This window comes from Martes martes (assembly GCF_963455335.1).
Source record: "Martes martes genome assembly, chromosome: 13".
NCBI lineage: Eukaryota > Metazoa > Chordata > Mammalia > Carnivora > Mustelidae > Martes > Martes martes.
In genome coordinates this window covers 2,284,496-2,298,155 of record NC_137901.1, presented here as the reverse complement: position 1 = coordinate 2,298,155, position 13,660 = coordinate 2,284,496, and positions in this window count along the sequence as shown.

Genomic DNA, 13,660 nt, shown 5'->3' with positions numbered 1-13,660 from the left:
GCGCACTTGACGTCGATTCAGATACCAGTTCGGGGCTGGTATACCCAGGGACACGTGCTGTACAAACAGATGCTTTTCTCATGAAATTCTTCGTAATGTTAAATGCACGTTGACCCCCAGTATTGCCTTCTCTGGAAATGTTAATTTAGGGTTAAAATGATCACTAGTTGAATTTCAAGTAGTTTTCATGACAATTTCATGTTTGTTCATGTTTACAATGAAAAAGTGGGATGAAAAGATTAAATAACCCCACCTTAGAAGAGTAGTTTTCAGACAGCAGGACTTTGACATGTTTTAGGAGAATACAAAAACAACAAGACTTTTTTTTAAGGGTTTAGCATAATGTACACCTGTGTAAAATCAAGATTCCATATGAAATGTCATATTTTAGGGAAAAAACTCGATATACGTCTTTGCATGTTAACTTCTTTAGCTTGTGAATTGATCGTCACTAATCCTATTCCTCCAGCAAACAGTGTTTACATCTGCAGTGGGACAACTGACTCTCCAGCCAGAAGAGGGAAAGTTCTTTGACAGGACGGGCAGTCACGAGCGCCCCTGTTTAGCGGCTGGGAAAGCCGTTGTGTGTCTGCGTGTGAGTGTTTTAAAGAACAGCTTAAGTCCTTGGCGTGTGGACCGTTGTTTGCACTTTATTAAATACAACAGCAGAACATTGTGTCCTGACGGAGATACCTCATGTGCTATGTGGAACTTGAAGCTGCCGTTGCAAACGCCGAACAGGTTGTGTGTCGACTCACACAGCCACACGGAGAGGTGCCGGAGGTCCTGGCTGCCTTTGACCTTGCACGGTTGACCAAGACTTCCCGCACCACGGCCGTTCCTTGGTTTTCCTCCTCCGATTCCTCCACACAGACCTGGAAGTACTGAAAGAATCCAGTGCCTGATATTGCATTTTGCAAGCAGCCTGTGGGCGTCGTGCTGCCCCGTGACGTATTTACTGACCCACGCTGATTCTTTTGGTCCTTCCCATGTGCTGTTGGCAGGACAGAAGCGAGAGGCATCCTTGGTGTCATCGCTGGTCCCTGGGAAACCTCACAGGTGCCGAGTGGAGATGCAAATCCCTTCCTTTTGTAGTCGGAGCAGGCGTTTCTCCTGCCGTCGTCATTCGTCGTCTTCAGAGCACCGGTGGTCGCGGTGTGACAAATTTTGATGCTGGTGATCGTGTGCACCCTGCAAAGATCCGCTGCTCTGTCAAGCTGTCCGCCTGGGGAGTTCCAGAAGGACGGTAACAGACTGCAGTCGCCCGGAGGAGTGTCCGAGGGGCTCCTTCCTAGGGGGCAGTTCTTCTAACATTGATGTGACCAGTTCAGAAACGCCTTTGCTTCCTTCCCTAAATAAAGACGGCCCCCCACGGACACACTTTCTCTTGCAACAGCCGGACTCAAGGAGAAATACTGTGTTTGCCTTTGAAGTCGGGCCGCTTCAAGACCAGGTTTTTCAGGGGACCTCAATTTTCTCCTTTAGATTTGGCGCCTCACCATCCCAAGGTGGTGGTTATTTGTCTGGGCATTTGCTTTCCCATTTGGAGACTGGCTCTGGAATGTTAATTAGCTGAATTGCTGGCAGCTTCTTACGTATGTGTCCCGGTGTCACTCTCCTAATGAGAACGGGGCCCTGGTTGGAAAGCCTTTCCTGTCCTGCATTCCCAGGAGGTCTCGTCGGTAGATGCTCTCTGCCGCTCTGACCACGTGCGCTGCTCACAGGCCGCTCTCTGAATATTTTAGGCACATATTTTTGCTTTTAATGCCATTGTTCTACGCTCACATTGAGGTAAAACAGCCCTCTCCTGCTCTTCCTCCATCCACGCCGTCTTGTGCTGCTCTCCACCCTTGCTCGCGTCCCGAGTTTCTCATTGTGATGTTGACTTCGTGCAATCCCTCCTTGGACTCCATTATACTGAGTGACGGTGAAAAGGGAGGAGGTTGCTGAGCTGCACGAACCCCCCGGGCCACGAGCTGTTTGTGAGTCGACTGTCACCTGGGGTCTGGCAGGGGACGGCACTGACCCAGCGCCTCGGACGCGTGGAGACCGCGCGGTTCGTAGTTCCCAAGTGTTGGCTGAAAGCCGCGCTCAGCCTTCTCGGGCGCCGGGGGGAGGAGCCTGGCTGGGTGTCCGTCTCCTTCCACAGATGCCCAGATGCTGGCGAGTCCCAAAATGCTCCTGCTGAGCCCACCTTGCATTAAATATGGTGACGGATGGTTTCACCATATTCTTGCTTAAAGGGACTTCTCAAAAGCAGGTCCTCAAACCACACAGTCGGTTGCAATTATGCCTGATTTTATAAAGTTTCTAGGTTTTTCTCCTTCACAAGTGGAGAATGTGAGCCTGAGGAACAAGTTTGCACATGGACCTCTTTGATGCGGGCTGTGTCCGAGGAGGGCGGGCTGCATCCTGTGACGCATCCCCCAGGATGCTTCGTTGACTTTTCTTAGCGGGATAGGTTCACTCACACCTCTTTAACGTGGCCGCCCTTCTGGGATTCAGAGGTGGGCAGATCGCTTTAATCTGGCAAGGGCTTTAGAAACAGCGGCTGGCCCTGGACACGTGCTTCCCCGAATGCTGGATGCTGCTCACTGCCGGCTCCCGGGCACACGCTCCGCGCACCCGTCCTCCAGCCCCTGTTCACGTGCATCTGAGGACCGGGTGCTGTCCTGGGTGCAGCTGCACCGGGAGAGGTCATCCTGGCAGGTGGAGAGTATGCTCTTAGCTCTTGTGTACATTGTGGAAATAACCACAGCTGGGCTGCCTCCGTCTGTTCCAACATTGGCTACGTTTCCCATGTTTAAACAATTGTATGGAGAACTGGTCCTATGGTTAAAGGTTTTCATGTCACTTTAGAGGTGGAAAGCCTTGCCTTTTCTGGTGGCAAACACGACTTCTGGATATCTCTGGGTATGTTGTGTGAGTCCAGATTTCCAGCATCAGAGAGGTCGGATCACCACCTGCTGGAAGAGATTGGAGCTGGGATTCACCATTTAAATTCCTTACTCTCAGGCAGTGGTAACCTATAAACTAGAGCAAATCTTGGGGTCCACTCCGGGCTTCCTACAGAACACCACGCACTATACAACCTTATTTCAAAAGATTGAGTATTGACTGTTAAAGCCAAACGATCTCTGTGTCTTTGTCCTGAAGACCACGGAGGATCCATGGAGCTCTCTCTCCCACTTTGGCGAGCTTGTTTTGGGTCATCAAGGTAACCCGCCATCCAGTGGGTAAAAACGGGATGGTGCCAGGGCTGGTGCTGGTGAGGAGTGGATTGTCTGGGAGCCCTTTACAGTGTGGTCAGCATCAGAGCTGTGGTGAGCACATGTCCAGGCATGGGAAAGGATGTGTCTCTGGCCAGGCTCACCTGTCACCAGCACTGCTGAGATGTCAGTTGATGTAACGTATTTTGTGGTGACAGGATGAGTGTCAGCCCCTAGGACAAAATTCGTGAAGAGCCCGCCTATGGAGCTTAGGCAGTGGGGTCCCAAAGGTGACAGGGGAGGCCTCCATGATGTAATGGGCCGTGGCTAGTACCTAAAGGATCCCTGGAGGTTCAAGAAATTGGAGAACATCCCCCAAATGTTGGGTGCTGGGCCTGCTCCTTGGGGACCTCAGGCTCCATAGATCCTCAGGGCCTAGCACGGAGGAAGGAGCGGGGCTGGGCGAGAAGACACCAGGCTATGCTGTGGTTCAGCCAGAGCCCACCTGCCTCAGTCTGGCTCTGGATTTACATCCCCCATTTCACAGACGGAGACTTAGAAACAGCCAAACCAGGGCAATTTGCGATCTTCCAAATTTGTCATTGTTGAGGGATCCCTAAATGGCCAATACTTTTCATATCTTTTTTTTTTTTTTTCTGGATTCATGACTTTTTCCTGGTTACCCTATCCATATTTCTCCCTTTAACAGTGGAATGTCAGAAACAGAAGCCTTTTTTTTTTTTTTTTTTTTTTTTTAGAGATTGTATTTATTTATTTATTTGACAGAGAGAGAGAGAGAGAGATCACAACTAGGCAGAGAGGCAGGTGGGCAGTGGGGGTGGGAAGCAGGCTTCCTGCTGAGCAGAGAGCCTGATGCGGGGCTCGATCCCAGGACCCTGAGATCATGACCTGAGTCGAAGGCAGAGGCTTAACCCACTGAGCCACCCAGGCGCAGAAGCCACCCAGAAACAGAAGCCTTAAGAGAAAATTACTTTTGTAAGGATCACAGATGACCATTTTCTTCAGAGAACTCGTGCTGAGGGTCCTCTGTGGATGCTGATTCTGGTGATGTCTCACCACAGGAGCTCCCGTCACAGCAGAGAGGGGGTCAGGAGCAGGCGACTGGCTGCAGCCACGGCAGCTCTCCTGGGCACGCTCCCTCTGGTTGTTCAGGACAAGTCTCCCTACCCTGCTCTGCACCCCCCGCATCCACTTTGCTAAGAGATTGGAGCAGGGGAACGGCCTTTTCATGAGCCCTGGGCTAGCAAGAGCGCTTTCTGATTGGCCATGACTGAAGATGAAATTTAGCTGAGCTCCTTGGGGCACAGAACCACCAAAGTGAAAGGATCAGAATCCAATTGTAAATGGCTGTCTCGCCAATTAACCTGTTAGTGCGGGTACCACTCGTTAAACAGTCTCCTTTTAGAAACGACCAAGTCCAAGAAAGCAGAAGTGCGTGGGGGTCGGGGGGTGGCCCATGCTGATTTTCAGTGGAAACCTTCCCATCTTGTTAGAAAGAAAAATCATTGTAAACACGTAGTTGCGACCCATTTTGTCCAGCTTTGACTAAGAGAAACTATTGATTCCAATGGAAGACGCGTTGTCTTCCCACTCGAGGGACTGCTGCCGGTGTGTAAACGTAAGGTAATGACGTGGATTGCAGGGGTGCAGCTCAGAGCAGGCACCCTATCCTATTTACTTACCCTTGTAGCCTCAAGGTCCTTGGGAAGCCTCACAGGGAAGATATTACTGAGTGAGAGCAGATGGGTGATATTTTCACGGGTGATATTTTCAAAACAGGGCTAATGTGGACAAAGAATTAAATCTCATAATCCTCTTTATATTAAATCAGATTATAATTTAGGAATATTTTCAACCTGACATGGATACATAAGTATTATTTTCCATACATGGAGTTTTCTAAGAGTCATGTTTTATTGCCATGTATTTCATAAAGATTGAAGATTTGACATTCAGGGTTAGAACTGCAACGTTTCCTTGAACGTGGTTGGGAAATCTTTTAATTTCTCAATTTCTTTCTGCCTGCATGTGGAGGAGAGCTGTGCCTTGTACAAAAGGTCATGGACGTTAGGGTCCTTCAGGGAGGTTTGGTTTAACCGTGTTGGTCAGCTGCTGTCGGAAGTGCAGTCTTTGGGTATCCTCACGTTTAAGGTAAGACTTGAAAGGGATGAATGTTGCTCGAAATGGAAATACGTTGGAATAAACAGGGAGTTCTGCCAAAGGTATTCATGATGCTCTGGGCTCGCCCTAGAGCTGTGGTTTTCAAACTTTACCGAGTATCAGAGTCTTGTGGAGAGTTTAAAATAGATTACTGGACCCTACCTCCAGAATTTCCGATTTGTTGCATTTGGGGTAGAGTCCCAAGATTTGCCTTTCTAAAAAGCTTTTTGGTGATACTGATGCTGCAGGTCCAGTGACCGCATTTTCAGACCTCGTTCCTGGTTTGATTGGGTTGGAGTTGGAGCCCAGGCGTCTTTGTAGGGCCAGAGGCAGCAGCCAGAGTTCAGAACCGTTCAGGCTGAGTGGATGACTTGTTGCGTGTCTGAACCTCTGTGGTTGCATGAGCAGGAAATTGCTTATATGGGGCCTAAATCATTCGGATTTTATTGTTTACATGGATCAGATTAATGAAATATCCATTCAACTATCACATTAGCCTATCTACAGAAACTTACAAATTTTAAAAATGTGAAGGAGTTTGATAACTTACATGTAAGGATTTCAGAGATTATAATATATTTTCCCTTCCAAAATGTAGCTTGGTGGAAAGGAACACCTGTACTTTAATTTTGTCCCCTCCCCCCAATATAGAGTGGTGAATATAGCATTCCAATTGTTACATGTGAATTTTTGAACTAAATGTTTAAATTAAATAAATGTGTGTCTTTCTGTGAAGCTGCTAATTTTTAACTACATTATTATCTCTAAGAGATAAATGTAACTTCTCTGTCTCTCAAGTTTTTCAATTATCTCCTGATAACATAGTGGTGTGGATAAGGAAGAAAACCGGTGTGTATTGACTTTTTTTTTTTTTTATTTCACTGGTGTGACTGCTTACACACTGCTATGCTCGTAATGAGGAGCATGGGTCTTCTTACAGCAGATGCTGTTACCACAATTCTCGGACGTTTGTTTCTCTAAAGTATGTCTCGTCGTCTGTATAGCTAGCATGAATATAACGTGTAAGTTGAGCATGAACACCCATAACCTTCCAAAGCCAAACCCAAAACAGAGCTTACGTTAATGCACTTTGTACCAGATGTAGTGCTCCCAAATCACTCTGTGTTCTGCATGATGTCTGGGTGGAATTTGTGATGTGAGTCAATTTCATGAATTGAAAATAAAATTTGTTCCTCAAAGTAGTCTTCCTTGCGAGTATGCTATTTAGTAATTAGCCCGTTTTGTCAGGCATTTCCCCAAGGACAGAAATGTAATACAAAGTGGTTCAATTCTATTAGTTTCCCTGGCGGGGCGCCGTCGTGGAAAGTGTGCAGGAATCGTGTTGGTGGGAAACGGACAACTATGTTGGTGCAAGTTTCTCCCCTCCCCCTCCTCTTCCTTCAGCCTCTCCTTCTTCCTCCTCTTCCTCTCTTTTCCTTTCTCTGTTTTTAAAAAGGATGCTGTCTGTTGTGTTTGTGAAACCGACACAAGATTACAGCCAGAAACTGTGAAGAAGAAGGAGCTGCCGTGAACACCGTCTGGACACCCCCTCGGTGTACAGACATCGGAGCGGGGATGAAAGGAAGGGATGGGGGGGGAGGAGCTTCAGAAAAAGTAGTTTGCAATATGCATTCTATCTATAAATAGAATTATCAACTTAAAAATTGCTTGAATTTAACTGGCAAAATACAAAATGAAGTAAAATCAGAAGAATTGCTAAATTTTAAAGAGTTGATCACTTTAAGTTAAAAACGAAGATTATGTAAGGTTGATGGGAATTAGAACCACGTGGTAACTATGAATACATGTAGATTTAGACAGTGTCTAATTACCTTTCTCATACAAAATTATTTTTGAAAAATTTGATTCTTTATTTCAGTTAATATACTGTTTACCAGTTGGGTTTTTCATTAAGATCTCTTATGAACTCTTCATTCGGATACATCTTGTCAAGTAATATTTTTCTCCTCAGATGTTCTCAAAGGTGCTGTATTCTGGAATTATTACATGTTGGAGAAGATTCGTTTTTTATCTTAGTACCTGGAAAAAAGGCAAATGTGAACTTATTTCATTGCACTTAATTTTCGTATGTATCTTTAGACCCAGGTCAGAATTTTGATGTTACTGAGAAGAAGTCGGAAGGTAAACTGATTTTCACCATTTTAGATAAATTTTTCCCCCCATTTGGATGCCCGTTGCTTTTTAAAATTATTGATGTCTGGTATTTTCACCAGGGTGGGTGTTCTCATCACTCTCTTATGCCTAAGTGTTCTTCACAAACTGAATTATGACTCCACAAAAGTGAAAAGGATATTCATACTTTCCTAGCCAGATGATTTCCAGCCTTTTGGAGTGTAAGGATTACTTTTGAAACATAAACAACTGCCAGACTTTTATTATGATAATTGTGTGTTTGATATATATTGATAGAGAAAAGGCAAAATGAAAAAAAAAAACAGGGAGCAAATTACAGGCTAATATCTCTCATGAATATAGACATGAAATCCTCAATAAAATATCGGCAACTAGTATCCAACAATGTTTAAAAAGAATTATACACCATGACCACTTGGGGCTCATTCCAGAAATGCAAGCCTGGGTCAGCATTCAAAAATTAATCAGTGTATCTACCACATTTAGCAGGCTAGTAAAAAAATACTGTGGGATCATAACTGACATAGAAAAAGCATTTGACAAAATCTAACACCCATTTATAATTAAAAATTCTTAGCAAACTAAGAACAGAAGGGAACTTCCTCAGTTTAGTCGATGGTATTTACATTAAGCCTTGCAGCTTACATCAGAGGTAATAGTGAAAGGCTGAAAACGTCTCCCCTTAGGTCAGGGAAAAAAAGGATATTTGTTCTTATTCAACACAGCATGGAAGTCCTAGCCACTGCAGTAGAATGAGGAAGGGAAAGAAAAGGCGTATGACCAGAAAGGAAGCATCGAACGGTATTTGCAGCTGATACGATTGTCCACGTAGAAAATCCCAAAGAATCTACCGGAAACCGTTTGACCTACGAGTGACTTCAGCAAGGTCATGGGATACAAGACAATACACAAAATAGAAATGAGAAAAACGCTACAGCGAATCAGTGATACATTTAAGTGACTTATATTTTGTTAATCCCGGTACGACTTACATGCATTTACGTGCATTCCGTGCATCCTCACTCCACAGACGGGCATGTGACTTGTTCAGCGTGCTGACGGCGCTCTTTCAGACTTGCCTCGACCATTGGGGAGACTCAGAGCTCCCTACATCAAATTAGGAGACTTGTTCATACTCCTACAATGAGGGTCTTGGCCATGGTTAGGCTTTTAAATGTCTGAGCTTGGTCCCTGGATTTGTCCAGTTGAGTCTCCCCTTCCTATCTAATCTTCCCTTTGCACTTTTTTGTCATGATTATAATTTTGAGGGACAATGAAGTGAAATCTATCCTGAGTCCAATAATGCTTTTTAATACTATTTTCTCTGTAGCGATCCTTATGGCCAAATCTGTGGTGCTATGGAGAGTTGCATAGTACCTTCACTTTCCTTTCTACTTGATAAATGTTTATTATTTTAGTTAGTAAGAGGACACTCTGCATTTTCCTTTGGGTTACATACACACATTTAATAAGATTTTCTGTACAATGTAAGAGAACGATCTTTATTCTTTATTCTTAGGAATTGTGTGCAAGGTTAAGATAATTTAAAAAAAACCCACAAAAATTATTGTAATTATGATACATGATATCAACAACATTAGTGGGCCATTTATTCTTCTTTTAAGTGAAAAATATTGTAAAATTAATAGTCTTGAGAATTAAGAGAAAAGTGTCCTCAATAAAAACCATTTTAAAATGGATATCCCAATTACCATTTTGCCCAGGTATAGATACAGCTTTATGACATAGTAGAATATCTTTTAAAAATGGAAAAAATCCAGTGCTAATGGTATCCTGTAAAGACTTACCCTGAGACACAGGTGTTGCAGTAGTGCACCGAGGCCCCTCCATGAGAGTGCGTCCCAGCAGGACATCTTCTCTGTTCCTCTGTTTTGGCATCACAACCTTTCACCCCACTCGGCAGTATCAGCTGTGTCTGCCAGGACTTAGCAGTCCTGTCATGGGCTGTTCAGCCTGTTGTGATGGAAAACCACCGACAGGACGGCTGCTAAACAGAAGAAGTTCATTTCTCCAAGTTCTGGAGGATGGAAGTCCAAGACCAAGTTACGGGTTACTCTGGTGTCTCCTGAAGACCCACTTCCGGTTCACAGACCACCGTCCTCTTGCTCCATCCTCATGTGGCAGAAGGGGCAAGGGAGCTGCCTCGAGCCTCTTGATAGGAGGCTAATCCCATAAATGTGGGCTCCACCCTCATGACCCAACCACCTCTCAGATGCCCCACCTGCTAACACCATCACATTGGGGATTAGATTTCAACAAATTAATTGGCAAAGGGCACAAATGTTCCATCTATAACATCCTCCTTGATGGTCAGGACCTGATCTGCCATGGTTCTGCATTCCCCTTCTTAACATCATTTGCCTCCTCATCTGTCCTGCATCCCCACCTTGCAGCCCAACCCAGCGTCTGGGTGAGTTCAGAACCATCACTGTGCTCATCTAAGACCCTGCTGGATGTGTTCATGAGTCAAGGGAGAAGGGAATCTCTGCCTATCCCTCCCACCCTAGACATACCACCTCTTTTATGTAAATGGTGGATTTGGGATGGATTCAGGAGACTAACACTGTTCTCTTCCCTCCTTACCCATAAATAACCATGACACCAGGGTTTCCAGGTGGCAGTGAAGGGGAGGTGAGTTCTCTCATCTGGGAACCCTTGAGTCCAGGACATTGTTCCCGCAGAGATGCTAGAGCTCATGCCTGCTAAATTGAATTTCAGATCTAAGATTATAATTGTACTTTCTAAAGTCCAGACCAGAGATATATCCACAGATAATGTTTTGCAGGTGGTTATCTTTTTCTATGACTCTGTTTCCCCTGAGGAGCACATTATTTTTAAAGTTCTCATTGTATAGACTTATAGTAGTAAGCTTAAACTTTTCATTTTTTACACTATTATATAAAATGATTTGAGTGTTTTTGGGAACTAATTGTGAGAAGAGAAAATGCTTGTTGACCCTTGCAATAAAGGTGCTACTTCATGCACATGCCTTTCTAGTATCTAAAGCCTAACCTACGGGGTATGTGCCACAGTGTCTAATCTAGATGTCATGTGTGACACACTGAAAATGGAAGTCAGGACCTCCAAAAAGCCACCCCTCCTTCAAAGCAAAGAAAACCCTGGCAAAAATGGTCAGAATCAAGTTTTTTGGAACCAAAGTGTTGAAAGTCAAAACAAATAGATACTCTTTGAAGCCACAAAGAGATATAACTTACCAGACACCATGGTCCTCTGTATGGTTTGGAGCTAGTTTCTCATCCAAACCATCAAAGTGAGGAGGCAGTGTGATGCCATGTTCAAAGTGTTGACATTTTAAAAATCCTGTCAACCAAGAGTTCTATACCTGGCAAAACTATACTTTAAAAATGAAGGGGAAATTAAGACATTCCCAGATTAAAAAACAAAAAACAAAAAAACATAGGGGAACTCTCTTGCACTATTGGTGGGAATGCTGGTTGGTGCAGCCATTCTGGAAAACAGTGTCGAGATTCCTTAAGAAATTAAAAATAGAGCTACCCTATGACCCTGCAATTGCACTACTGGGTATTTACCCCAAAGATACAGATGTAGTGAAAAGAAGGGCCATCTGTACCCCAATGTTCATAACAGCAATGGCCATGGTCGCCAAACTGTGGAAAGAGCCAAGATGTCCTTCAAGACGAATGGATAAAGAAGATGTGGTCCATATACACTATGGAGTATGATGCCTCCATCAGAAAGGATGAATACCCAACCTTAGTATCAACATGGACGGGACTGGAGAAGATTATGCTGAGTGAAATAAGTCAAGCAGAGAGAGTCAATTTTCATATGGTTTCACTTACTTGTGGAGCATAAGGAATAACATGGAGGATATTAGGAGAAGGAAAGGAAAAGTGAACTGGGGGAAATTGGAGGGGGAGATGAACCATGAGAGACTGTGGACTCTGAGAAACAAACTGAAGGTTTTAGAGGGGAGAGGGATTGGGGGTTAGGTGAGTCTGGTGGTGGGTATTAAGGAGGGCATGGATTGCATGGAGCACTGGGTGTGGTGCATAAACAATGGAACACTGAAAAAATAAAATTAAATAAAAAAAAAGCCTGAGATAGTTTTTTGCCAACAGAACTGTCCCACAGAAATAGTAAATGGAGTTCCTTGGGCTGAAATGGGGAGACACTAAAAAGTAACTCAAAGCTGGGTCAGGATGTTTGCTGGGCATCCCCTGTGGGTTAGGCAAGATCTGAAAGTCTATGAAGTTTCAGGAGTGTTCATGAGTATTTCCAGGGAAAGACAGAGTGGTCCCAGGTGGCAATGCTCTGTGGTATGATTTGAATGTTCTCAATTTAAAGTTCCTTTACCCAGAGTATGTCCTCTATTCTCCCAAAGGCAATTCAAAGCAGTCAAAATTCCACACTGTAGGCCATTCTTTTGGGGCCCACAGAACCAACATTTATTCAACACTGTATTGCTGAAAACACAGTATTGGCCAGGGTTCTCATGAGAAACAGAACTGTATGTGTACGTGAAGGGATTTATTATTGGGAGTCAGCCCACATGATCATGGAGGCTGAGAAGTCCAGACTCAGGAGAGCCAGTGACAGCTTCAGTCTGAGTCCAAAGTCCTGAGAGTCAGAGAATGGTGTGGGATCCAGGCCGAGTCCTTTGTCCCAGCTGGAAGACGTTCAGGTAGAGAGGGAATTTTCTTATTTAGCCTCTTTTAGGCCCTCAGTGGACTAGATAAAATGCAGCCACATGGCAAGGCCATATGCTTTACTTGGTCTACAAATGCGAGCGTAATCTTATCCAGACATTCCCAGATAATGTTTAACCAAATATCTGGGCATCCGGTGGCCCAGTCAGGTGGACACATAAAATCAACCATCACAGTCACCCAAGATAATTATTGTTCAAGATTCTTTGCATCGATTATTAGAGAGCACAGTAAATCTATGCAATAAGTTTCACTGTCCACTCACTACAGTGAAGGAAATGGGTGTTCAGAGATAAGGTAACACGCTCATTCACTGGGCGGAAGTGAGTGGCAGAATTAGGCCTGAATCTCAGGGTGTGTGATGTCGTGATTTCCCAGGATGCCCGTGGTTCGTGTGCAGCTCCTCCTCGCCCAGTGCTGACCCATTAAGAACCAGTCTGTTTGCATTTCCAGGGCAGCTGGCCGAGGCTGGGGCAGGGCAGGGTGCGTGAGGGTCAGTCCAGGTAACGGAGCCATCAAGGGCCTTTGAACATGGGAACGGCAGATAGGACACACGTCTGCAGGGAGACAAGCTGGTAGGGCGGGTGTTCCTGGAGGGCTCCAGAGACCGGAGGCTAGAGTCAGAAAGCTCCCCTGAGACGAACATGGGCGGGGAAGGCAGACAAGAAGAGGGAGTGACAGAGGGACGGACTTCAGAGGAAGGGCAGGGCTCTCTGGAAGCCTGGAGCTAGCCTGCCCGTGGTGCCCGCTGGCCCATTTATCAGATCACCGCTCACACTGCACAGGGGGAATCCGCGTCCCCACTGCCCTCACTGTGGTGAAGGAGCAGGCAGGAGGGTGCCCAGCACTGGTTTAGGAAGGGGGCACACTTTCCACATGGTCAGGGCCTCGGCAGTGGGTGGCCCTCCGTGAGTGAGCAGGGAACCCCAGCACCAAACTCACCGGGGGCAGACATTAGTCCTTAGATTAACCCTTGTTTCTGCCCAGAAAAAGCCGTGCTTCTGGGAAGGTATCTTTCTGTCTGAGAAGGTCATTAGCACCTAGAGTGCAATTTTCTAGGAACAAAATGTCTACAAGGAAAGACCTTGGAATTTATGGATTTTTTTTTTTATTTAGTTTTTTGTTTTGTTTTGTTCTTTCCCTGAATACTGGCAGATAGTTTTAGCTGTTTTTGAAAACAATGCTTTCAAACCAAGTCAGAAGCCCGTACGTTCAGTCCATAACACAAAATTCCAATGTGCTGAGCACACACTCAGGCTCCCGGCCCGCTCTTGCTCTGACCCTAAACATGAGGCCGTGCTTCCTTCTGCACGGCGGGCGGAGAGGATGGGGAGAGGCCTGCTTTTGGGCAGGTGCGTGTGGAGTCGCTGTGTGTGCACAGTGGTGAGTCTGTTTCTGTTCAGT